This window comes from Hippopotamus amphibius, chromosome X (genome assembly GCF_030028045.1).
Source record: "Hippopotamus amphibius kiboko isolate mHipAmp2 chromosome X, mHipAmp2.hap2, whole genome shotgun sequence".
NCBI lineage: Eukaryota > Metazoa > Chordata > Mammalia > Artiodactyla > Hippopotamidae > Hippopotamus > Hippopotamus amphibius.
In genome coordinates, this window is record NC_080203.1 from 79,139,890 (window position 1) to 79,164,560 (window position 24,671).

Below are 24,671 nucleotides of genomic sequence, written 5' to 3' on the forward strand. Positions count from 1 at the left end.
CTTGTATCCAAATTTAAAATATAGTTAATTCTTCAGTCCAGCCCTCCAAATTGTTTCCTACTTCTTTGTGTGAATTATTATAAAAGCTCACTTCTTTAATGTATTTGAAACGAGCAAGAAATTAAAGCTCAGGGAGAGACAAGACCACCTCACTTCTTCTATCCTTTGATCCTGTTGGGACCCATAATTCATTGAGCTACCAATATTTTACTGTCCTTCATCCAACTGATGTCCTCTCTTCCATCCTTATTCAGTTTAAACTCCATTGATAATCACTACAGTCATTCCTTTGCAACACTCTCAACTCACTTGCCCCACTTTTACTATATCATACTTACTTGGCAAAAGTCCAATGAATTCAATGCCTGTACAGTCAGCTAAATGTGACTGAAGTAAAGCATAACTATGCTGTCTGGTCTCACTTTAAATGGTTACAAAGCTTTGTGGACCCTTAATGCTGCCTGGTGATCACATGTTTCTTACGTCCATTCACCCACCCACTCACCTAGATCACACCTTCTTTCTCCTTAAAATTTCAGCATTTCTGCTTTAGTACTGAATTTCAGATGACAACTTTGCCTTCTACTTGACTGAGAACATGAAAGCAATCAAAAGAGAACTACAGATTTTCACCGCCTTATCTACCCTCCTGTGAGCATCTGTAACCACATTCTCTGCCTTTGCCCCTCACAACTGTCTTTATTATCTAAGGCTAACCCCATCACCTGTGTACCAGATCCCATCCTCTATCTCAAGAAACATCAGATTAAAAGGAAAAGTACAAATAAATAAAATGACTTGATATTAAAATAACCTAGCAGGTTAAAAACAACTAGCATCTGTATGAGTTCTGCTATTTTACAAACCAACTTCACATACATTGTTGCATCGGATCCTCACAAAAATTCTGTGAAGTAGGTTTTATTATTATCCCCATTTTATAAAATAGTAAGACTCAAATGAGATAAGCGATTTGCTCCAAATTATCCAGAAATGTTGTTACTGGTAAAGGTGGGATTAAAGTTTAGGCTAAGAGTAATAATGGAGGAAAAAATTTAATTTACATGAAGTACTATGTATGAATCTATGTAAACAAGTTTGAAAACATCAAGGAAATGGACAAATTCTTAGGAAAATATAAATGATCAAAATTGACCCAGGAGAATTTAGAAAACCTCATCAAAACAATAACTATGTGAAAATATATTTTAAACTGTCAGAGAAATTAGAGGTTGAGAAAGGCTTTCTGTAAGAGGACAGATAGTAAATGTTTTAGGCTTTGTGGGCCACATATTGTCTCTATTGCATTCTTTTTGTTTCGTTATGTTTTTGTTTGTTTTCATTATTTACAGCCTTTTAAAAATGTGTCTTAGTCCATTTGGACTGCTTTAACAAAATACAATAGACTGGGTAGCTTATAAACAACAGAAATTTATTTCTCACAGTTCTGAAGTCTAGAAGTCCAAGATCTAGGCATCAACATGGTTGCTTTTTCTGGTAAGGGCTAATTTCTTGTTCGAAGCTGGTGCCTTCTCACTGTGTCCTCACATATTGGAAGGGGCCAGTGAGCTCTGTGGAATCTCTTTTCTAAGAGCATCGATCCATATATGAGGGCTCTACCCTCATGAACTAATCACCTCCCAAAGTGTCCACCAACTAATACTATCACCTTTGGGGTTAAGATTTCAACATGTGAATTTGGTGGGGACACAAACATTCAGAAAATGTTCTTAAGTCAGGGGCAATAGAGAGGCAGGCTTCATTTTGTTTGCAGGATGTAGTTTGTCAGTCCCTGCTCTACATCAGGCTACCAGTTTACAAGAAATACAGAAGACAGAGGAACATGTTCAATGACACCATGGGGATGCAATCAACAAAATCCAAACTGAGAGAAACTAAATTACAAACAATCGTATTTGTGGCAAATCCGCAAAATGTCAACATTTCTTCTCCAGTCCTGACTTTGCAAATAAATTTGTGAGGGAGAAGTTTTGACAATAAATTGCAAGGGCAAAAAATCAATTTCAGTGTATGAATTTTATTTGAATCCTGATCCAAAAAGGGAAACAATTGAAAAAACATTTGAGACAATCTGGATAATTTGAATGATATTAAATGATATTAAAGAATTGTTTAATAATATTAGAGATATTTAATAATATTAAACAATATTAAAGAATCACTTTGTTTCATTTTGTTTTTGTTATGATAATACCTTGTCTATATCTATAAAAAAAATCCTGCTGGGATTTTGATTGGGATTGCAATTAATCTATAGGTCAATTTGGGAAGGACTGACACCTTAACAATACTGAGGCTTCTAACAAATGAATATAGAGTATATCTCTCTAGTTATTTACATCTTTGATTTCACTCATCAATGTTTTGCAGTTTTCAGCAAAATTTATACAATATTTTTGGATTTATACCTAAGCATTTTATTTCCAGTGCTACTGTACATAGTATTTTTAGAATTTCAAATTCCACCTGCATGTTGCCAGTATGTGTATTGACATTTTATCCTGCAGTCTTGCTAAACTCATTTATTAGTTCTTAGAGCTTTTCTGTGGATTCATTGGGATTTCTGGGTGCATAAACATAGTATCTGTGAATGAAGACAATTTTGTATCTTCCTTTCCAATCTAGATGTCTCATTTCTTTTTCTTGTCTTTTTGCACGTGATAGGACTACCAATATGATGTTGAATAGGTGTAGTAAGAGAGAACATCCTTGCTTTGTTCTTAACATGGTTAAGTATGATGTTAATTATAGATTTTTCACTGATGCTCTTTATTAGGTTATGAAAACTCCTGTCTACTTCTAGTTTGTTGAGAGCTTTCATCAAGAACAAATGCTGAATTTTGTTGAATATTTTTTTCTGCATCAATTGACATGATCATGTGGCTTTTCTTATTTTTTCTATTAAAATCGTGAAGTACATTGATTGATTTTCTTTTCTTTTTTTCCACAGATCTTTATTGGAGCATAATTGCTTTACACTGTTGTGCTAGTTTCCACTGTACAACAAAATGAATTAGCTGTATTTATACATATATCCCTATATCCCCTCCCTCTTGAGACTCCCTCTGATCCTGCCTATCCCACTCCTCTAGTTCATCACCAATCATCCAGTTGATCTCCCTGTGTTATGCAGTTGCTTCCCACTAGCCATCTATTTAACATTTGGTAGTGTATAAATGTCAATGCTACTCTCTCACTTTGTCCCAGCTTCTCTTCCCCCACATTCCCATGTCCTCAAGTCTGTTCTCTACATCTGTGTTTTTATTCTTCCCCTGCCACTGAGTTCATAAGTACCATTTTTTTAGATTCCATGTATCTGTGTTAGCATATGGTATTTGTTTTTCTCTTTCTGACTTACTTCCTTCTGTATGACAGACCCTAGGTCCATACACCTCACTAGAAATAACTCAAATTAATTCATTTTTATGGTTGAGTAATATTCCACTGTATATCTGTGTCACATCTTCTTTATTCATTTCATCTGTTGATGGATATTTAGGTTGCTTCTATGTCCTAGCTAAAGTAAATAGTACTCTAATGAACACTGGAGTGCATGTATCTTTTTGAATTAAAGTTTTATCAGGGTATATGCCCAGGAGTGGGATTGATGGATCATATGGTACTTCTATTCTTTGTTTTTTAAGGAATCTTCATACTGTTTTCCATAGTGGCTATATCACTTTACATTGCCACCAATGGTGCACGAGGGTTCCCTTTTCTCCACATCCTCTCTAGCATTTATTGTTCCTAGATTTTTTGATGATGGCCATTCTGACTAGTGTGAGGTGATACCTCATTGTGGTTTTGATTTGCATTTCTTTAATGATTAGTGATGTTGAGCATCTTTTCATCTGTTTGTTGGCCATCCGTATTTTTCTTTGGAGAAATGTCTATTTATGGCTTTGGGCCATTTTTGGATGGGGTTGTTTGATTTTTTTTTTGATATTGACTTGCATGAGCTGCTTGTATGTTTTGGAGATTAATCCTTTGTCAGTTGTTTTGTTTTCAAATATTTTCTCCCACTCTGAGGGTTGTCTTTTCATCTTATTTATGGTTTCCTTCACTATGCAAAAACTTTTAAGTTTCATCAGGTCCCATTTGTTTATTTTTGGTTTTATTTCCTTTACTCTTGAAGGTGGGTCAAAAAGGGTCATGCACATCTATTTATGATAAAAACTCTCCAGAAAGTGGGCATAGAGGGAATCTACCTTAACGTAATAAAGGCTGTTTACAACAAAACCACAGCAAACATCATTCTCATTGGTGAAAAACTGAAAGCATCGCCCCTAAGATCAGGAACAAGACAAGGATGTCCACTCTCACCACTCTTATTCAGCATAGCTTTGGAAGTCCAAGCCATGGCAATCAGAGAAGAAAAAGAGATAAAAGGAATATGAATTGGAAAAGAAGTAAAAATGTCACTGTTTGCAGATGACATGATACTATACATAGGAAATCTTAAAGATGCCACCAGCAAACTACTAGAGCTAATCAATGAATTGGGTAAAGTTGCAGGATATAAAATTAACACACAGAAATCTCTTGCATTCCTATACACTAACAATGAAAAATCAGAAAGAGAAATTAAGGAAATAATCCCATTCACCATTGCAACAGAAGGAATAAAATACCTACGAATAAACCTACCTAAGGAGGCAAAAGACCTATTATACTCAGAAAACTCTAAAGACAATGATGAAAGAAAACAAAGATGATATAAATAAACAGAGAGATATACCCTGTTCTTGGATTGGAAGAATCAACATTGTGAAAATGACTATACTACCCAAAGCAATCTACAGAATCAATGCAATCCTTATCAAATTACCAACGGCAATTTTTATAGAACGAGAACAAAAAATCCTAAAATTTGTATGGAGACACAAAAGACCCAGAATAGCTGAAGCAATCTTGAGGGGAAAAAATGGAGCTGGAGAAATCAGACTCCCTGACTTCAGACTATACTAAAAAGTTACAGTAATCAAGACAATATGGTACTGGCACAAAAACAGAAATATAGATCAATGGAACAAGATAGAAAGCCCAAAGATAAACTACGGTCAACTAATCTATGACAAAAGAGGCAAGAATATACAATGGAGAAAAGGCAGCCTCTTCAATAAGTGGTGCTGGGAAAACTGGACAGCTACATGGAAAAGAATGAAATTAGAACACTCACTAACACAGTATACAGAAATAAACTCAAAATGGATTAAAGACCTAAACATAAGGCCAGATACTATAAAACTCATTGAGGAAAACATGGGAAGAACTCTCTTTGACATAAATCACAGCAAGATCTTTTTTGACCCACCTCCTACAGTAATGGAAATACAAACAAAAATAAATAAGTGGGACCTAATGAAACTATAAACACAAAAGAAACTATAAACAAGACGAAAGAACAACCCTCAGAATGGGAGAAAATATTTGCAAACTAATCAATGGACAAAGGATTAACCTCCAAAATATATAAACAGTTCATGCAGCTCAATATCAAAAAAACAAACAATCCAATCCAAAAAATGGGCAGAAGATCTAAATAGGCATTTCTCGAAAGAAGACATACAAATTGCCAAAAGTCACATGAAAAGCCGCTCAACATCACTAATTATTAGAGAAATGCAACGTAAAATTACAATGAGATAACACCTCACACCGGTTAGAATGGGCATCATCAGAAAATCTACAAACAGTATATGCTGGAGTGGGTGTGGAGAAAAGGGAACCCTCTTGCACTGTTGGTGGGAATGTAGATTGAAGCAGCCACTATGGAGAACAGTATGGAGGTTCCTTGAAAAATCAAAAATAGAATTACCATATGACCCAGCAATCCCATTACTGGGCATATACCCAGAGAAAACCATAATTCAAAAAGACACACGCACCCCAATGTTCATTGCAGCACTATTTACAATAGCCAGGTCATGGAAGCAACCTAAATCTCCGTCAGCAGATGAATAGATAAAGAAGATGTGGTACATATATACAATGAAATATTATTCAGCCATGAAAAGGAATGAAACTGGGTCATTTATAGAGACATGGGTGGACCTAGAGACTGTCACACAGAGTAAAGTAAGTCAGAAAGAAAAAAAATATCATATATTAATGCATATATGAGGAATCTAGAAAAATGGTACAGATCAACCAGTTTGCAAGGCAGAAATAGAGACACAGATGTAGACAACAAACATATGGACACCAAGGGGGGAAAGCAAGGGAGGCTAGGGTGGGATGAACTGGGAGATTGGGATGCCATATATACATTACTATTAAAATATATATATATATATATATATCAAATTGTGCACTTTATATGCAGTTTATTGTATGTCAATTATATCTCAATAAAATTCTTAAGAAAAAAGGATCTTGCTGTTATTTATCTCATAGAGTGTTCTGCCTATTATTTCCTCTAAGAGTTTTACAATGTCAGGACTTACATTTAGGTCTTTGATCCATTTTGAGTTTATTTCTGTGTATGGTGTTAGGGAATGTTCTATTTCAATTCTTTTACAAGTAACTGTCCAGTTTTACCAGCCTCCTTATTGAAGAGGCTGTCTTTTCTCCATTGTATATTCTTGCCTCCTTTGTTGAAGACAAGGTGACCATATGTATGTGGGTTTATCTCTGGGCTTTCTACCCTGTTCCACTGATCTATATTTCTGTTTTTGTGCCACTATCATACTGGCATCTTGACTATTGTAGCTTTGTAGTATAGTCTGAAGTCAGGGAGCTTGATTCCTCCAGCTCCGGTTTTAATTCTCAAGATTGCTTTGGGTCTTTTGTGTTTCCATATAAATTGGATAATTTTTGTTCTAGTTCAGTGAAAAATACCATTCCTAATTTGATAGGGATTGAATTGAATCTGTAGATTGCTTTGGGTAGTATAGACATTTTTACAATGTTGATTCTTCCAATCCTAGAACATGGTGTAACTCTCCATCTGTTTGTGTCATCCTTGATTTCTTTCATCAGTGTCTTATAATTTTCTGCATACAGGTCTTTTGCCTCCTCAGGTAGGTTTATTTCTAGGTATTTGATTCTTCTTGTCACAATGGTAAATGGAAGTGTTTCCATAATTTCTCTTTCTGATTTTTCATTGTTAGCATATAGGAATGCAAGATATTTCTGTGTATTAATTTTGTATCCTGCTACCTTAACAAATTCTTTATCTCTAATAGTTTTCTGGTAGCATCTTTAGGGTTTTGTATATATAGTATCATGTCATCTGCAAATGGTGACAGTTTTAATTCTTCTTTTCCAATTTGGATTCCTTTTATTTCTTTTTCTTCTCTGATTGTTGTGGCAAAAACTTCCAAAACTATGTTGAATAATTGTGGTAAGAGTGGGCACTCTTGTCTTAATCCTGATCTTAGAGGAAATGCTTTCATTTTTTTCACCATTGGGGATGATGTTGGCTGTGGGTTTGTCATATATGGCCTTTATTATGTTGAGGTAGTTTCCCTGTATACCACTTTTTGTAGAATTTTTATCATAAATGGGTGTTGATTTTTGTCTAAAGCTTTTCTGCATCTATTGATATGAGCATATGGTTTTAATCCTTCAATTTATTAATGTGATGTATCACATTGATTTGCATGTATTGAAGAACTGTTGCATTCCTGGAATAAACCCCACTTGGTCATGGTGTATGATCCTTTAACATGCCGTTGGATTCTGTTTGCTAGTATTTTGTTGAGTATTTTTACAGCTATGATAATCAGTGATATTGGTCTGTAATTTTCTTTTCTTTTTTGTTACTATCTTTGGTTTTGTATCAGGGTGATGGTGGCCTTGTAGAATGAGTTTAGGAGTGTTCCTCCCTCTGCTATAATTTGGAAGAATTTGAGAAGGATAGGTGTTAGTTCTTCTCCAAATGTTTGTTAGAATTCACCTCTGAAGCCATCTGACCCTGAGCTTTTGTTACTTGGAAGATTTTTAATCACAGTTTCAATTTCAATGCTTGTTATTGGTCTGTTCATATTTTCTATTTCTTCCTGGTTCAGTCTTGGAAGTTTGCATTTTTCTAAGAATTTGTCCTTTTTTTCCAGGTTTTCCACTTTATTGGCATATAGTTGTTTGTAGTAGTCTCTCATGATCCTTTGTATTTCTGCAGTGTCAGTTATTACTTCTTTTTCATTTCTGATTCTGTTGATTTGTGTTTTTTCCCTTTTTTTCCTGATGTGTCTGGCTAATGGTTTATCAATTTTTTTTATCTTCTGAGAGAACCAGTTTTAGTTCTATTGATCTTTGCTCTTGTTTCCTTCATTTCTTTTTCATTTATTTCTGATCTTATCTTTATGATTTCTTTCCTTCTACTAACTTTGGGTTTTTGTTGTTCTTTTTTCTCTAATTGCTTTAGATGTATGGTTAGGTTGTTTGTTTGAGATTTCTCTTGTTTCATGAGGTAGGATGTACTGCTATGAACTTCCCTTTTAGAACTGCTTTTGCTGCATCCCATAGGTTTTGGGTCATCATGTTTTCATTGTCATTTGTTTCTAGGTATTATTTGATTTCCTGTTTGATTTCTTCAGTGATCTTTTCATTATTTAGTAGCATGTTGTTTAGCCTCCATGTGTTTGTATTGTTTACAGTTTTTTTCCTGTAATTGGTATCTAGTCTCATAGCATCATCAGAAAAGATGCTTGATATGATTTCAATTTTCTTAATTTTATTGAGGCTTGATTTGATGTATCCTGGATAATGTTCCACGTGCACTTGAGAAGAAAGTGTATTCTGTTGTTTCCGGATGGAAAGTCCTATAAAAATCAATTAAGTCCATCTTTCTAATATGTCATTTAGAGCTTGTGTTTATTTAATTTCTGTTTTGACAGTCTGTCCATTAGTGTAAGTGGGGTATTAAAGCCCCCTATTATCACTGTGTTACTATTGATTTCCCCTTTTATGACTGTTAGCATTTGCCTTATGTATTGAGGTGCTCCTATGTTGGGTGCATAAATATTTACAATTGTTATATCTTCTTTTCAGATTGAGCCCTTTATCATTATGTAGTGTCCTTCCTTATATCTTGTAATAGTGTTCATTCTAAAGTCTATTTTGCCTCATATGAGCATTGCTACCCCAGCTTTCTTTTTATTTCCTTTTGCATGGAATATATTTTCCATTCCCTGACATCCAGTCTGTGTGTGTCCCTAGGTCTGAAATGGGTTTCTTGTAGGCAGCATATATATGGGTCTTGTTTTGTACCCATTCAGCTAGTCTGTGTCTCTTGGTTGGAGCATTTAATGTATTCGCATTTAAGGTAATTATTGATATATATGTTCCTATTACCATTTTCTTAATTGTTTAGGCTTTGTTTTTGTAAGTCTTTTCCTTCTCTTGTGTTTCCTGCCTAGAGAAATTCCTTTACCATTTGTTGTAAAGTTGGTCTGGTGGTGCTGAAATCTCTTAGTTTTTGCTTGTCTGTAAAGCTTTTAATTTCTCCTTCAAATCTGAATGAGATCCTTGCTGTGTAGTGTAATTTTGGTTGTAGGTTTTTCCCCTTCATCACTTTCAATATTTCCTGCCACTCCTTTTCGGCCTGCAGAGGTTCTGCTGAAAGGTCAGCTGTTAACCTTATGAGGATTCCATTACATGTTGATTGTTGCTTTTCCCTTGCTGCTTTTAATATTTTTTCTTTGTGTTTAATTTTCATTAGTTCGATTAATATGTGTCTTGGTGTGTTTCTCCTTGGGTGTATCCTATATGGGACTCTCTGTGTTTCCTGGACTTCATTGACTATTTCTTTTCCCATGTTAGGGAAGTTCTCCACTATAATCTCTTCAAATATTTTCTCAGACCCTTTCTTTTTCTCTTCTTCCTCTGGGACCCCTATAATTCAAATATTGGTGCATTTAATATTGTCCCAAAGGTCTCTGAGACTGTCCTCAATTCTTTTCATTCTTTTTTCTTTATTCTTCTCCATGGCAGGTATTTGTACCATTCTATCTTCCAGGTCACTTATCAGTTCTTCTGTTGCAGTTATTCTGCTCTTTACTCCTTCTAGAGTATTTTTCATTTCTGTTATTGTGTTGTGCATCACTGTTTTTTTTTTTTGTTTTGTTTTTGTTTTTGTTTTGCTTTTTAGTTCTTCTAGTTCCTTGTTAAACATTTCTTTTATTTTCTCCATCTGTGCCTCCATACTATTTCTGATATCTTGGATCATCTTTACTATCATTATTCTGCATTCTTTTTCAGATAGACTGCCTATCTCTTCTTTTTTTAAATTAATTAATTAATTAATTTTATTGGCTGTGTTGGGTCTTTTTTTGCTGTGCCTGGGCTTTCTTTAGCTGCGGTGAGTGGGGGCTACTCTTCATTGTAGTGTGTGGGCTCCTCATTGCCGTGGCTTCTCCTGTTGCAGAGCACAGGCTCTAGGCACATGGGCTTCAGTAGTTGTAGCACATGGGCTCAATAGTTGTGGCTCATGGGCTCTAAAGTGCAGGCTCAATAGTTGTGGTGCACGTGCTTAGTTTCTCCACGGCATGTGGGATCTTCCTGGAGCAGAGAACAAACCCGTGTCCCCTGCATTGGCAGGCGGATTCTTAACCACTGCGCCACCTAGGAAGCCCTGTCTATCTCTTCTTCATTTGCTTGGGCTTGTAGGTTCTTACCTTGTTCCTTCATCTGCTGCATCTTTCTTTGTTTTCTCATTTTGTTTTACTTACTGTGTTTGTGGTCTCTTTTCCTCAGGTTATAGGGTCGTAGTTGTTCTTAACTCTGTAGAGGTTGGTCCAGTGTCTTGTGTAGGCTTCCTGGTGGTGGGGACTGGTGCCTGTGTTCTTGTGTGTGGAACTGGATCTTGTCCTTCTGATGTGCAGGGCCACGTCTGTTGGTGTGTTTTGGTGTATTTGTGAGCTTAGTATGACTATGGGTAGTCTGTCTGCCAATGGGTGGGGTTGTGTTCCTGTCTTGCTAGTTGTTTGGCATGAGGCATCCAGCACTGGAGTTTGCTGGCCTTTGGGTGGAGTTGGATCTTAGTGTTGAGAATGAGACCTCTTGGGAGAGCCTTTGCTGATTAATATTCTATGGTGTTGGGAGTTCTCTGATGGTCCAACATCCTGGACTCAGCCCTCCTGCCTCAGAGGTTCAGGTCCAACCCCCAGCTGGGGCACCAAGACCCTGGAAGCTGCACAGCATGGAGGAAAAGGAGGAAGATGAAGAGGGGGAAGAAGGGAGAAAGAAAAAGAACAGACAAAACCCCAAGACAAGTGGTAAAAGCAGAACTAAGCATACAAAAAAGAGTTGTACACTCTTGCACCCACGAAAAGAAAAGGAGGGAAAAATAAAACAGAGAGAACAGAGAAGAGAGCAACCAAACCAACGAACAAACCCACATATGAAAATATACACTAAATATTAAACTAACAAATACATAAAGCCAGGAACAAGTCAAACAAATGAGGAAGTCCTCCAATACTTCTAGGTAGGTCTCTGTACCTGCTGTGGGCACTGTGGAGTCAGCTCAGACTGTGATCTGGTATTAGTCCTGCACATATTTGCCCCCAATGTCAACAGTTGCCCCTTAAGTCTATAGCCTCAATTGTAGAAACACTTGTCTATTCAGGTAATCCACAGAAACAGTGTCTATGAAGCTGATTGTGGGTATTTAATCTGCTCCTCCTGCGGCTATTTCCCTCTCTCTTCTTTGGTTCCACAGTCCCTGGGGATCAGTTTTGTTTTTGATCCCATCTCTGCATGTGGGCTTCTCTCAGGCAATGGTTCTCCACCCAGGCAATAGGAGGCGAAAGTGGGTGATTGGGCTCACTTGCTCCTTCAGGCCAGGGGCAGGGGAGGGAGGGATACGGCAGTCTAATTGAAATGTGCAGGAGTGCTTGCAGCAGCAGAGATTGGCTTGAGCCTGAGGTGCACCCTGCGTTCTCCCAGGGAAGTTGGTCCTGAACGTGGGACCCTTGGTGGTGGCGGGCTTCACTGGCTGCTGGGTGGGTGTGGGCAATGACCTGTCTTGCACACAGGACTCTTGGTGGCTGCGGCAGCAGACTCTGTGTTCTGATATAAGAGCCATGGCTTTCAGTGGTGCTCACACAGGCTCTGCCCTGCTGCCTGTGAGTGTGTGGAGCAGCAAGCTCCTATGGCTCCTCTCAAGCACCCTGAAACAAAGGTCTCCTGCCTCTCCATCAGGCCCAGGCTTTTCCCCAGACTCCCTTGCAACTAACTGTTGCCCACGAGCCCCCCTAGGCTGTTTTCACACAGCCAACCCCAGTTCCCTCCCTGAGATCTATCCTCCAAAGCCCAAGCCTTGGCATCCAGCCCCCACCTGCCACTGTGGGCAAACAGACAAGCATCTCAGGGTGGAAAGTGCTGCTTGACACTGATCCTCCATGTGAGAATCTTTCCACTCTGCCCTCTCCACACCTGCTGTCGCTCTTTCCTCTGGGGTCTCCGAAGCTCTTCCCATCTGTCCCCATCAGTGAGGGGCTTCCTAGTGTGTGGAAGCTTTTCTCCCTTCACAGCTCCCTCCCAGAGGGGCCCATCTCCCCAGGATTCCTTTGTTTCTTTTTTTCCCTTTTTCTTTTGCTCTACCCAGTTACGTGGGGATTTTCTTGCCTTTTTGGAAGTCTGAGGTCCCCTACCAGTGTTCAGAAGGTGTTCTGTAGGAGTTGTTCCACATGTAGATGTATTCTTGATGTATTTGTGGAGAGGAAGGTGACCTCCATGTCTTACTCTTCCAGCATCTTCCTGTCTCCCCTCCTGATTTTCAAATGTTGAACCAATCTTGCTATCCTAGAATGAATCCCCACTTGGTGGTATTATGCTATCCGTTTTATATATTGCTGGATTTGACTCATTAATATTTTGTTGAGGATTTTCATATGTATGTTCAGAAAGGATTTTGCTCTGTAGTTTTTTTTAAATATCTTTGTTTTCTTTTGGTATTGGAAGGAATGTTGGCCTCATAGAGTGAAGTAGGAAGTGTGCAGCCTCCTATTTTCTGAAAGGAAGTTCATAAAATTGGTATTATTTCTTCTTAAACATTTGGTAGAATTTACCAGTAATGCAATTTGGCCCTGGATTTTTCTTTTTTGAAAGGTATTTTTTAAACTTCAAATTCATTTTTTTTTACTGTTTCTTCTTGAATGATTTTTGACAGTTCATGTCTTCTAAGGAATTGGTCCGTTTCATATAAGTTGTTTAATTAGAGGCATAGAGTTGTTTGTAGTAATTTATTATTCTTTTAATATCTGTGCAATCAGTACAGGTCTCCTTAATTTCTAATATTGGTAATTTGTGTCTTCTTTTTTCTTCCTGGTCAGACTTCCTTGAGGTTTATCAATTCTATTAATCTTTTTCAAAGAACCATCTATTTTCCTCTCTTTTTTTCTGTTTTCAATTTCATTCATTTCTTATTTAATATATATCATTTCCTTCTTTCTTTTTTTAAAATAAATTTATTTATTTATTGGCTACTTTGGGGCTTTATTGCTGTCCATGAGTTTTCTCTAGTTGTGGTGAGTAGGGGTTACTCTTCATTGCGGTGTGCAGGCTCCTCATTTTGGTGGCTTCTCTTGTTGTGATACATGGGATCTAGGCATGTGAGCTTCAGTAGTTGCAGCACATGAGCTCAATAGTTGTGGCGCATGGGCTACTTGCTCCACAGCCTGTGGGAATCTTCCTGGAGCAGGGATTGAAACTGTGTCCCTTGCATTGGCAGGTGGATTCTTTACCACTATGCAACCTAGGAAGTCCCATATCATTTTCATCCTTCAGTTTGTTTTAGGTTCAATTTTCTTCTGCTCTTTTTTTCTCTAATTTCTTAGCTTGGAGACCTAATTTACCAATTTAAGATCTTTCTTATTTTCTAATTTAAGAATTTAATGCTATAATGTTCTCTCCAAGCACTTTTATAGCTGCATCCTAAAAATAATGTGATATATTTTATTTTCATTTTCATTTACTTCAAAATATTTCAAGATTTCCCTTGAGACTGTCTTTGATGCACTGGTTATTTAGAAGTATGTTGTTTAATTTCCAAATATTTGGAAATTTTTCAAGATGTAATTTTGTTATTAATTTTTAATTTAATACCATTATGATTTAAGAATACATTTTGTATGACTCGTATTCTTTAAAATTTTTTAAGATTTGTTTTATGACTTAGAACATGGTCAGATGTGGATGTTTCAAGTGGAAAGAATGTCTCTTCTACTGTTATTGAATAGAGTGTTCTATAAATATTAGGTCAAGTTGATCGATTATGTTGCATATGTCATCCACATTCTTTACAGATATCATGTTTACTTGTTCTATCAATTACTAAGAAAGGAGTGTTGAAATCTCCAACTATACCTATGGGTTTATCTGTTGCTTCTTTCAGATCTGTAAGTTTTTGCCTAGTATATTTTGAAGGTACACAGGATTTTATGTCTTCTTGGAGAACAGACCCTTTTTATCATTATGTAACATCTCTATTTTTGATAATATTTCTCATTCTGAAGTCTACTTTTTCTGAAGTTAAAGACACTCCAGCTTTCTTTTGGTTAGTGTTTGCATGATAGTTCATTTGCTATCTTTTTTACTTTAAACATAAGAGATTTTTCTGTTTAAAATATCTTTCTTATAGGGCTTCCTAGGTGACGCAGCGGTTAAGAATCCACCTGCCAAAGCAGGGGAAACGGGTTCGATCCCTGCTCCAGGAAGATCCCACATGCCACAGAGAAGCTAAGCCAGTATGCCACAACTATTGAGCCTGTGCTTTAGAGCCCGTGAGCCACAACTATTGAGCCCATGTGCTGCAACTACTGAAGCCCATGTGCCTAGAGCCTGTGCTCCACAGCAAGAGAAGCCACAGCAATGAGGATCCCATGCACCACAATGAAGGGTAGCCCCCACTCACTGCAACTAAAGAAAGCCTGTACACAGCAAAAAAAGACCCAACACAGCCAATAAAATAAATAAATAGATAAATAAATAAACAAATTTAAAAAATAACATCTTTCTTATAGACAGCATATAGTTGGATCTTTTTATCTACACATTTTTATCCGTACATATTTGAAGTGATCCTGTGTTTTATCCTTTTTTGACTTATTAACTGTAACTCTTTGCTGTGTTAGTTTAGTGGTTGCTTTCATGTTTATATTAAATATTTTTAATGTATCACAGTCTACCTTCAAGTGATTTATACTGCTTTATTTACAGTATGAGATCCATATAACAGCAAGTTCCCATTTCTTGCTTACATTTGTCACCTTGTTTTCATATATCTTACTTGTATACATGTAAGAAACTGTCATATATTGTTGTTATTTTTTCTTTAAACAGTCAGCTATTTTTAAAATATATTTAAATAATAGGAAAGAAAAGTTTTTATATTCACACATGTAGTTACTTTTTCTGGTGCTCTTCATTCCTTTGTGTAGATCCAAGTTTTCAACTGGTAATATCTGTCTACCATTTTAAGGAATTTCTTTAATGTTTCTTGTAAGGTGAGGCTACTGATGATTAATTATTTTGGCTGTTTTATGTCTGAAAATATCTTTATTAAAACTTCAGGGGCGGTTGAAACAGTTTATTGAGGTATAATTCACCCATTAAAATATATAATTTGTTGACTTTTAGTATATTCAGAGAGTTATGCATTTATCACCACAATCAATTTTATAACACTTTGATCACCCCAAATATAAATCCTGCACACCTTAGCCATTACCTGTCAGTCTCTCATTGCCCACTCCCAGCCCTAGGCAAACAGTAATCTACATTCTGTCTCTATAGATTCTCCTGCTCTGGACATTTCATGTAAGTGGAGTCATACAATATATGGGCTTATTTCACTTAGCATGTTTTCAAGGTTTAGCCATGTTGAAGCATGTATCAGTATTTCATTCCTTTCTATGGCTGAATAACATTCCATTGTACAGATATGCCACATTTTGGTTATCCACTCATTAGTTCATGGACATTGGAGTAGTTTCTTTTTTTGGCTATTATGGATAATGCTGTTATGAACTTGTGCTTTCAAGTCTGAATGTAGACATGAGTTCTCTTGGATATATACATGAGTGGAATTGTTGAATCATATGATAAGTCTATGTGTTTCTTTTTGTACATTTGTACTTTATTTAGGCTGTGTTGGGTCTTCGTTGCTGGCTTTCTCTAGCTGTGGCGAGTGGGGGCTACTCTTTGTTGCAGTATGTGGGCTTCTTATTGCAGTGGCTTCTCTTGCTATGAAGTACAGGCACTAGGCACATGGGCTTCAGTAGTTGCAGCATGCCGGCTTCAGTAGTTGCAGCATGCCGGCTTCAGTAGTTGCAGCACACGGGCTCAGTAGTTGCAGCACGTGGGCTCTAGAGCACACACTCAGTAGTTTCAGTGCATGGGCTTAGTTGCTCCATGGCATGTGGGATTACCGGACCAGGGATTGAAGCCATGTCCTTGCATTTTCATGTGGATTCTTTTTTTTATAAATTTATTTATTTATTTCATTTGGCTGTGTTGGGTCTTTTTTGCTGTGCGTGGACTTTCTCTAGTTGCGGTGAGCGGGGGCTACTCTTTGTTACGGTGCGCAGGCTCCTCATTGCCGTGACTTCTCTTGTGTGGAACACGGGCTCTAGGCACGTGGGCTTCAGTAGTTGCAGCACATCGGCTCAATAGTTGTGGTGCATGGGCTTAGTTGCTCCGTGGCATGTGGGATCTTCCTGGAGCAGGGATCGAACCCGTGTCCTCTGCATTGGCAAGCGGATTCTCAACCACTGCGCCACCTAGGAAGCCCCACGTGGATTCTTAACCACTGCACCACCAGGGAAGTCCTTATGTATTAACTTTTGAGGAATTACCAGGCTGTTTGTCAAAATGGCTGCACCATTTTACAGTGCCACCAACAATTTATGAAGGTTTGAAATTTTTCACAACCTTGCAGACACACTTCTTCACTTGTTACTCTCTCTCTCTTTCTATATATATATATATATACATAGTTTTTATATTGTATATACAAAATAGCCACCCTCGTGTGTATATATGATATGTGATTGTGGATTTGATTTGCATTTCCCTAACAATTATTGATGTTGAAAATCTTTTGGGACTTCCCTGGTGGCTCAGTGGTTAAGAATCTGCCTGCCGATGCAGGGGACGTAGGTTGGTGACCTGATCCGGGAAGATCCTGTATGCCACGGAGCAACTAAGCCTGTGTGCCACAACTACTGAGTCTGTGCTCTAGAGCCCATGAGCCACAACTAATGAGCCCATGCACTGCAACTGCTGAAGGCTGAGCACCTAGAGTCCGCGCCTCACAGCAAGAGAAGACACTGCACTGAGAAGCCCTTGCACTGCAATGAAGAGTAGCCCCCACTTACCATAACTAAAGGAAGCCCGTGGGCAGCAACAAAGACCCAACACAGCCATAAATAAATAAATAAATAAATAAACATACATATATATTTTTTGTAAAGAGAAAATCTTTTTATTTTTCTCATTAGCCATTTACACATCTCCTTTGGAGAAATGTCTATTCAAATCCTTGACCCACTTAAAAAGTAAGTTATTCGTAATTTTTATTGTTGAGTTGTTTTATATATATATATGTATATATATATGTATATTTTGTTTGTCTGTTTGTTTGTTTGTTGGCTGCACTCTGTGGCATGCGGGAACAAAGTTCCCCAACCAGGGATCGAATCTGTGCCCCCTGCATCGGGAGCACAGAGTCTTAACCACTGGACTGCCAGGGAAGTCCCTATATATTACTGATACATGTTCCCTATCAAATACGTTATTTGCAAATATTTTCTCCCATTCTGTGGATTGTCATTTCACTTTCCTGATGATACTATTTGACGGACAAAACTTTTAAATTTTGGTGACATCCAATTTATATTTTATTTTTTGCTGCTTGTGTATTTTGTGTCATAGTTAACCCAAAGTCATGAACATTTACTTTTATATTTACCTTTAACAATTTTATAGTTTTAGCTCTTTTTAATACTATGATCTATTTTAAGTTAAATTTTTTGCATGATGTAGATATTTATTGTTCCACATTTAAATCTCATTAGTCTAAAACCATTCATTAAGTTCTGCCTTTTCCCGTTGAATCACCATGCACCTTTGTAAAAGATCATTGACAAAAGATGTATGGATCTATTCTGTGCTCTCTATTTTGTTCTATTTATCTATGTGTCTAATGTTTCATCAATACCAACTGTTTCTATTACTGTAAGTTTATATTTAATCTTGAAATCCTATCAGGTAAGTCCTCCAACTTTGTCCTTTTCAAAAATGTGTTTGGTTATTCTAAGTGTTTTGTATTTCCATATTAATTTTAGAATTGGTGTATGAATTTCTAAAAAATAAAAAGCCTGTGAAATTTTTGATTGGGATCTCGTGAAATTTATAGATCAATTTGGAAAGACACCATCTTAACAATATTGAGTCTTCTAATCCATCAATATGATATTTAGATCTTAATTTATCTTATCAATATTTTAGTTTCTACTGTATGTATCTTAGATGTCTTTTATTATATTTGTCCCTCGCCATTAAATATTTAATATATTTGCATTTTGATAAAAATTTTCACTTTCCATTTGTTAGTATGTAGAATGCAATTAATTTTTTATATTAATCTGGTATTCTATGACCTTACTAAATTCAATTTATGTGAATTACTATCTAATAGTTGTTTTATTTTTGTTAGACTTTTTCCACTCTTGTGGATATGTAGCAGTATCTCCCTGAAATTTTGATTTGCATTTTTGATAATTAATAATGCTGTGTACTTTTTAATATTTACTTTCTTTTTATTTGGATATATTATGATTTGTATTTATAAGAAGATTTTTTTCTTCGGTTTTCTTTCCCAGTTTTATTGACATAAAGCTGACATACATCACTATATAAGTTTAAGGTGTACAGGATAATAGTTTAACTTACATATGCAGTGAAATAATTACCTCAATAAATTTAGTTAGTATCCATATTCTCATATGGATGCAAAAAAAGAGAAAAAGAAAAAAGGGAAAAATTTCCCTTGTGATGAGAACTCAAAATTTACAGTTTAAACAACTTTCATGTATATCATAAAACAGTGTTAGCTATATTCATGATTTTGTACATTATATCCCATTCACAGATTTTTAAAAGTTGAAGTATAATTGACATACAATGTTATATTAGTTTCATTTGTACAACATAATGATTGGACAGTTATATATACTATAAGGTGATCACCAGGATAAGCCTAATTACCATCTGTCACCATTTAAAGTTATTACAATATTGTTGGCAATATTCCCTATTCTGTATAGTATATTCCCATGACATTTATTTTATAACTGGAAGATTATGCCACTTAATCCCCTTCACCTATTTCACCAATCCCCCAACTCCCCTCCTCTCTGGCACCCACCAGTTTGTTCCCTGCATCTATTAATCTGTTTCTGTTTACTTTTGTTTGTTTATTTGATTTGCTCTTCAGATTCCACATATACATGAAATATATGATATTTGTATTTCTCTGTCTGACTTATTTCACTTAGTATATACCCTTGAGTCCATCCATGTTATTTCAAATGGCAAGATTTCATTCATTTTTTGGCTGAGTAATATCCCATGAGTAATATATATATATATATATACTACATACATATCTTCATCCATTCTTGTATTGATGGACACTTTGGATATTTCCATATCTTGACTATTGTAAATAATGCTGCAGTGAACATAGGGGTGCATGTATCTTTTAAAATTAGTGTTTTCATGTTCATTGGGTAAATACCCAGAAGTGGAATTTCTAGATCATATGGTAGCTTTATTTTTAATCATTTGAGGAACCTCCATAATGTTTTCCATAGTGACTGCACTAATTTACATTCCACCAAGAGTGAACAAGAGTTTCTTTTTCTCCACAGCCTCATAAAGATTTGTTATTTTTGTGTTATTGACAATAGCCATTCTGAGAGGTGTGAGGTGATATCTCACTGTGGTTTTGATTTACATTTGTTTATTTTTGTATTAAAGTATAATTGATTTAAATATAGTAGTTTCAGGTGTACTGCATAGTGAGTAAATATTTTCATAGATTATTCTCCATTTAAAGTTATTACAAAATAATGGCTATATTTCCCTATGTTATACAATATATCCTTGCTGCTTATCTATTTTATACACTAGTTTGAATCTCTTAATCACATACCCCTATCTTGTCCCCTCTCCTTCCCTCTCCCCACTGGTATCCACTAGTTGTTTTACTGTATCTGTGAGTTTGTTTCTGTTTCGTTATCATACATTTGTTTGCTTTATTTTTTAGATTCCACATGTAAGTGAAAAAATACAGTATTTGTCTTCTTGTCTGATTGATTTCAGTAAGCATAATACTCTCTAGGTCCATCCATCTTGTTGCAAATGGCAGATTTTCATTCTTTTTATGGTTGAATAATATTCTGTTATATATAAAAAATATATATATGTAAAATACATATATACATACATATAGCAGCATTATTTACAGTATCTTGTGTTTTGATTTGCATTACTCTATTGATTAGTGACATTGAGCATCTTTTCACGAGCCTGTTAGCCATCCATCTTCTTTGGAAAAATTCTACTCAGATATTCTGCCCATTTTCTAATCATGGTGGGTTGGGTTTTTTTGTTTTTTTTTTGATATTTAATTATATAAGCTTTTATATATTTTCAGCATTAACCCCTTATCAGTCATATCATTTGCAAATATTCTCTTCCATTCAATAGGCTGTCTTTTCATTTTGTCATTGGTTTCCTTTGCTGTGCAAAAGCTTCTAAGTTTAATTAGATCTCATTTGTTTATTTTTGCTTTTATTTATTTTGCTTTAGGATACAGATCCAAAAAAATATGTCAAAGAATGTTCTACCTATGTTTTCTTCTAGGAGTTTTATGGTTTCAGGTCTTACATTTAGGTTTTTAATTCATTTTGGGTTTCTTTTCGTATATGGTGTGAGGAAATATTCTAATCTCATTCTTTTACATGTAGCTGTCCAGTTTTCCCAAAACCACCTGTGGAAGAGACCGTCTTTCCCCCATCATATATTCTTTCCTCCTTTGTCATAAATTATTTGTAATGGTAGGCTTATTTCTGGGTGCTCTATTCTATCCACTGATCTGTCTGTCTGTTTTTGTGCCAGTACCATACTGTTTTGATTTCTGTAGCTTTACTTTAGTCTGAAGTCAGGAAGGGTGATACTTCCAGCTTTGTTCTTTTTGCTCAAGATTACTTTGGCTATTTGGAGTCTTTTGAGATTCCATAAAAAAATTTTTGGAATTATTTGTTCTAGTTCTGTGAAAAATTTCATGGGTATTTTGATTAAGGAGTGCATTAAATCTATAGATTGTCTTGGGTAGTACAGACATTTTTAACAATATTAGTTCTTCCACTCCAAGAACACGGGATATCTTTCCATTTCCTTCATCAATGTTTTACAGTTTTCAGAGTATAGATCTTTTACCTCCTTGGTTAAGTTTATTCCTAGGTATTTAATTCTTTATGATGTGTTTTTTCTTGCTTTCTCTTTCTGATATTTCATTACTAGTGTATAATAAAGCAACATATTTCTGTATATTAATATCGTACCCGCAACTTTATTGAATTCATTTATTAGTTCTAATAGTTTTTGGTGGAGACTTTAGGGTTTTCTATACATAGTGTCATGTCATCGGTGAATAGCGTCAGTTTTACTTATTCCCTTCCAATTTGGATGCTTTTTATTTTTATTTTTTCTTCTCTGACACCTGTGGCTAGGACTTCCAATACTATGTTAAATAGAAGTGGCAAGAGTGGACATCTGTGTCTTGTTTCTGATTTTAAAGGAAAGGTTTTCAGATTTTCAACATTGAGTATGATGTAAGCTGTGGGTATGTCATAAATGACTTTTATTTATGTTGAGATATGTTCCTCCTATACCAACTTTGTGAGAGTTTTTATCATGAATGGATGTGAAATTTTCTCAAATGCTTTTTCTGTATCTGTTGAGATGATAATGTGATTTTTATCCTTCCTGTTGTAAACGTGTTGTATCACATTGATTGACTTGCAAATATTGAGCCATCCTTGAGTCCCTGGAATAAATCCCACTTGATTATGGTGCATGATTCCTTTTACACATTGTTGGATTTGGTTTGCTAATATTTTGTTGAGGATTTTTGCATCCATATTTATCAAAGATACTAGTATGTAATTTTCATTTTTGTAGTATCTTTGGCTAATTTTAATATCAGGGTAATTGTGGACTCAAATGAATTGGAGAGTGTTCCATCCTCTTCAGTTTTTTGGAATAGTTTGAAAATGCTGGGTGTTATCTCTTCTTTATATGCTTGGTAGAATTTCTCTGTAAATACTTCTGGTACTGGACTTTGGTTTCCTTAGAGTTTTTTAAGTTAAAATTCAATTTCACTACTAGTGATCAGTCTGTTCAAATTGTCTGTCTTTTCATAATTCTATCTTGGCAGGTTGTATGCTTCTAGAAATTTGTCCATTTCATATAAGTTGTCCAATTTGTTGGCATATAACTGGTCATAGTATTCTCTTATGATTTTTTTTTATCTGTGCTATCAGCTGTTATTTATCTCCTCTTTCATTTCTTATTTTGTTTATTTGGGTCCTCTTTCTCTTCTTGATAAGCCTGCTAAACGTTTATCAATTTTGTTTATTGTTCCAAAAAGCTGCTCTTGGTTTCATTAATCTTTTGTATTGGTTTTTTTTGTTGTTGTTGTCTCTATTTATTTCCTCTCTGATTTTTATTATTTCTTTCCTTCTTCTGACTTTGGGCTTTGTTTGTTCTTTTTTCTAATTCCTTTAGGTAGTAGTTTAGATTGTTTATTTGAGATTTTTCTTATATGCTGAGCAAGGCCTGTATCACTAACAACTTCCCTCTTAGATCTGCTTTTGCTGTATCCCACAGATTCTGGAACATTGTGTTTCCATCTTCATTTGTCTCAAGGCAATTTCTGATTTCCTCTTTGATTTTTTTAATTGACCCATTGGTTTTTTAGCAGCATCTTGTTTAGTCCTCACATGTTTGTGCTCTTCCTTTTTTCCTTCCTGTAATCATTTTCTAGTTTCATAAAGTTATTGTTGGAAAAAATGCTTGATATAATTTCTATCCTGTTACATTTGTTGACTCTTGCTTTGTTGCCTAGTAAGTAATGTATCCTGGGGAACATTCTGTATGAATTTGAAAAAATATGTATTCTGCTGTCTTTGGATGGAATGTCCTGTAGATATGTTAGATATATATTAAGTTCAACTGATCTAGCGTGTCATTTAAGAACACTGTTTCCTTATTGATTTTCTGTCTGGATGATCTGTCCATTGATGTAAGTAGAGTGTCAAAAGTCCTCTACTATTATTGTATATTGTCAATTTCTCCTTTTACATCTGTTAATATTTGCTTTATATATTTAGGTGCTCTTTTATTGGTTGCATGTATATTAATGAGTGTAATAACCTCTTCTTGTATTGATCCATTTATCATTATGTACTGCCCTTCTTTGTCTTTTGTTATAGACTTTGTTTTAAAGTCTAGTTTTTCTGATATGAGTATTGCTACCCCTGTTTTCCTGTTGTTTACATTTGCATGAAATATATTTTTCAGTCCTCTCATTTTCAGTCTGTGTGTCTTTAGCTCTTGAGTGAGTCTCTTGTAAGCAGCATATAGATGGGTCTTGGTTTTTTTTGCTTGTTTTGTTTTTTTTTTTTAACCTCTTTATTGGAAAATAATTGCTTTACACGCTTGTACCAGCTTCTGAGGTACACCAAAGTGAATCAGCTGTATTTATACATATATCTCCATATCCCCTCCCTCTTGCGACTCCCTCCCGCTCTTCCTGTCCTGGCCCTCTAAGGCATCACCCATCATTGAGTTAATCTCCCTTTGTTATAAAGCAACTTCCCACTATCTATTGATTTTACAGTTGGTAGTATATATATGTCTGTGCTACTCTCTCACTTGGTCCCAGCTTCCCCTTCACCCCCCACCCCCCCAACCCAATGTCCTCTAGTCCATTCTCTGCATCTGCATCCTTATTCTTGTCCTGTCACTGGGTTCATCAGTACCATTTTGTTTTTTAGATTCCATATATATATGAGTTAACATACAGTATTTGTTTTTCTCTTTCTGGCTTACTTCACTCTGTATAACACACTCTAGGTCTACCCACCTCATTACATATAGCTCCATTTCATTCCTTTTTATGGCTGAGTAATATTCCATTGTATATATATGCCACATCTTCTCTTTTTTAACCAATTAGCTACCCTATGTTTTTGATTGGGGCATTTAGTCCATTGACATTTAAAGTAATTGTTGATAGGTATGTACTTATTGCTATTTTTTTACTTGTTTTCCAGTTGTCTTTGACTTCTCTGTTAATTTCCTCTTGTTTTTATTTCTTCCTTTGTGGTTTGATGATTTTCTTTAGTACTGTGCTTATTTTCCTTTCTTTCTAGATTTTGTGTATCTAGTGTACATTTTTTATTTGTGGTTACCATGGGGTTCATATATGTTGACCTATAGCTATATCTACTAGTTTTAAATTGGTGGTCATTTAAGTTCAAGCACATTCTAAAAGACCTACATTTTTTGCTTCCCTCATCCACATTTCATGTTTTTGATGTCATATTTTACATCTTTATGTTTATCCCTTC

At 35.7% G+C, this 24,671-nt stretch overlaps 1 pseudogene; it reads left to right on the forward strand.

Annotated features, from left to right (window-relative positions):
* The first annotated feature begins 4,330 nt into the window (after positions 1 to 4,330).
* LOC130841501 (uncharacterized) overlaps positions 4,331 to 24,671 on the forward strand; it is a 43,839-nt pseudogene continuing 23,498 nt past the window's right edge.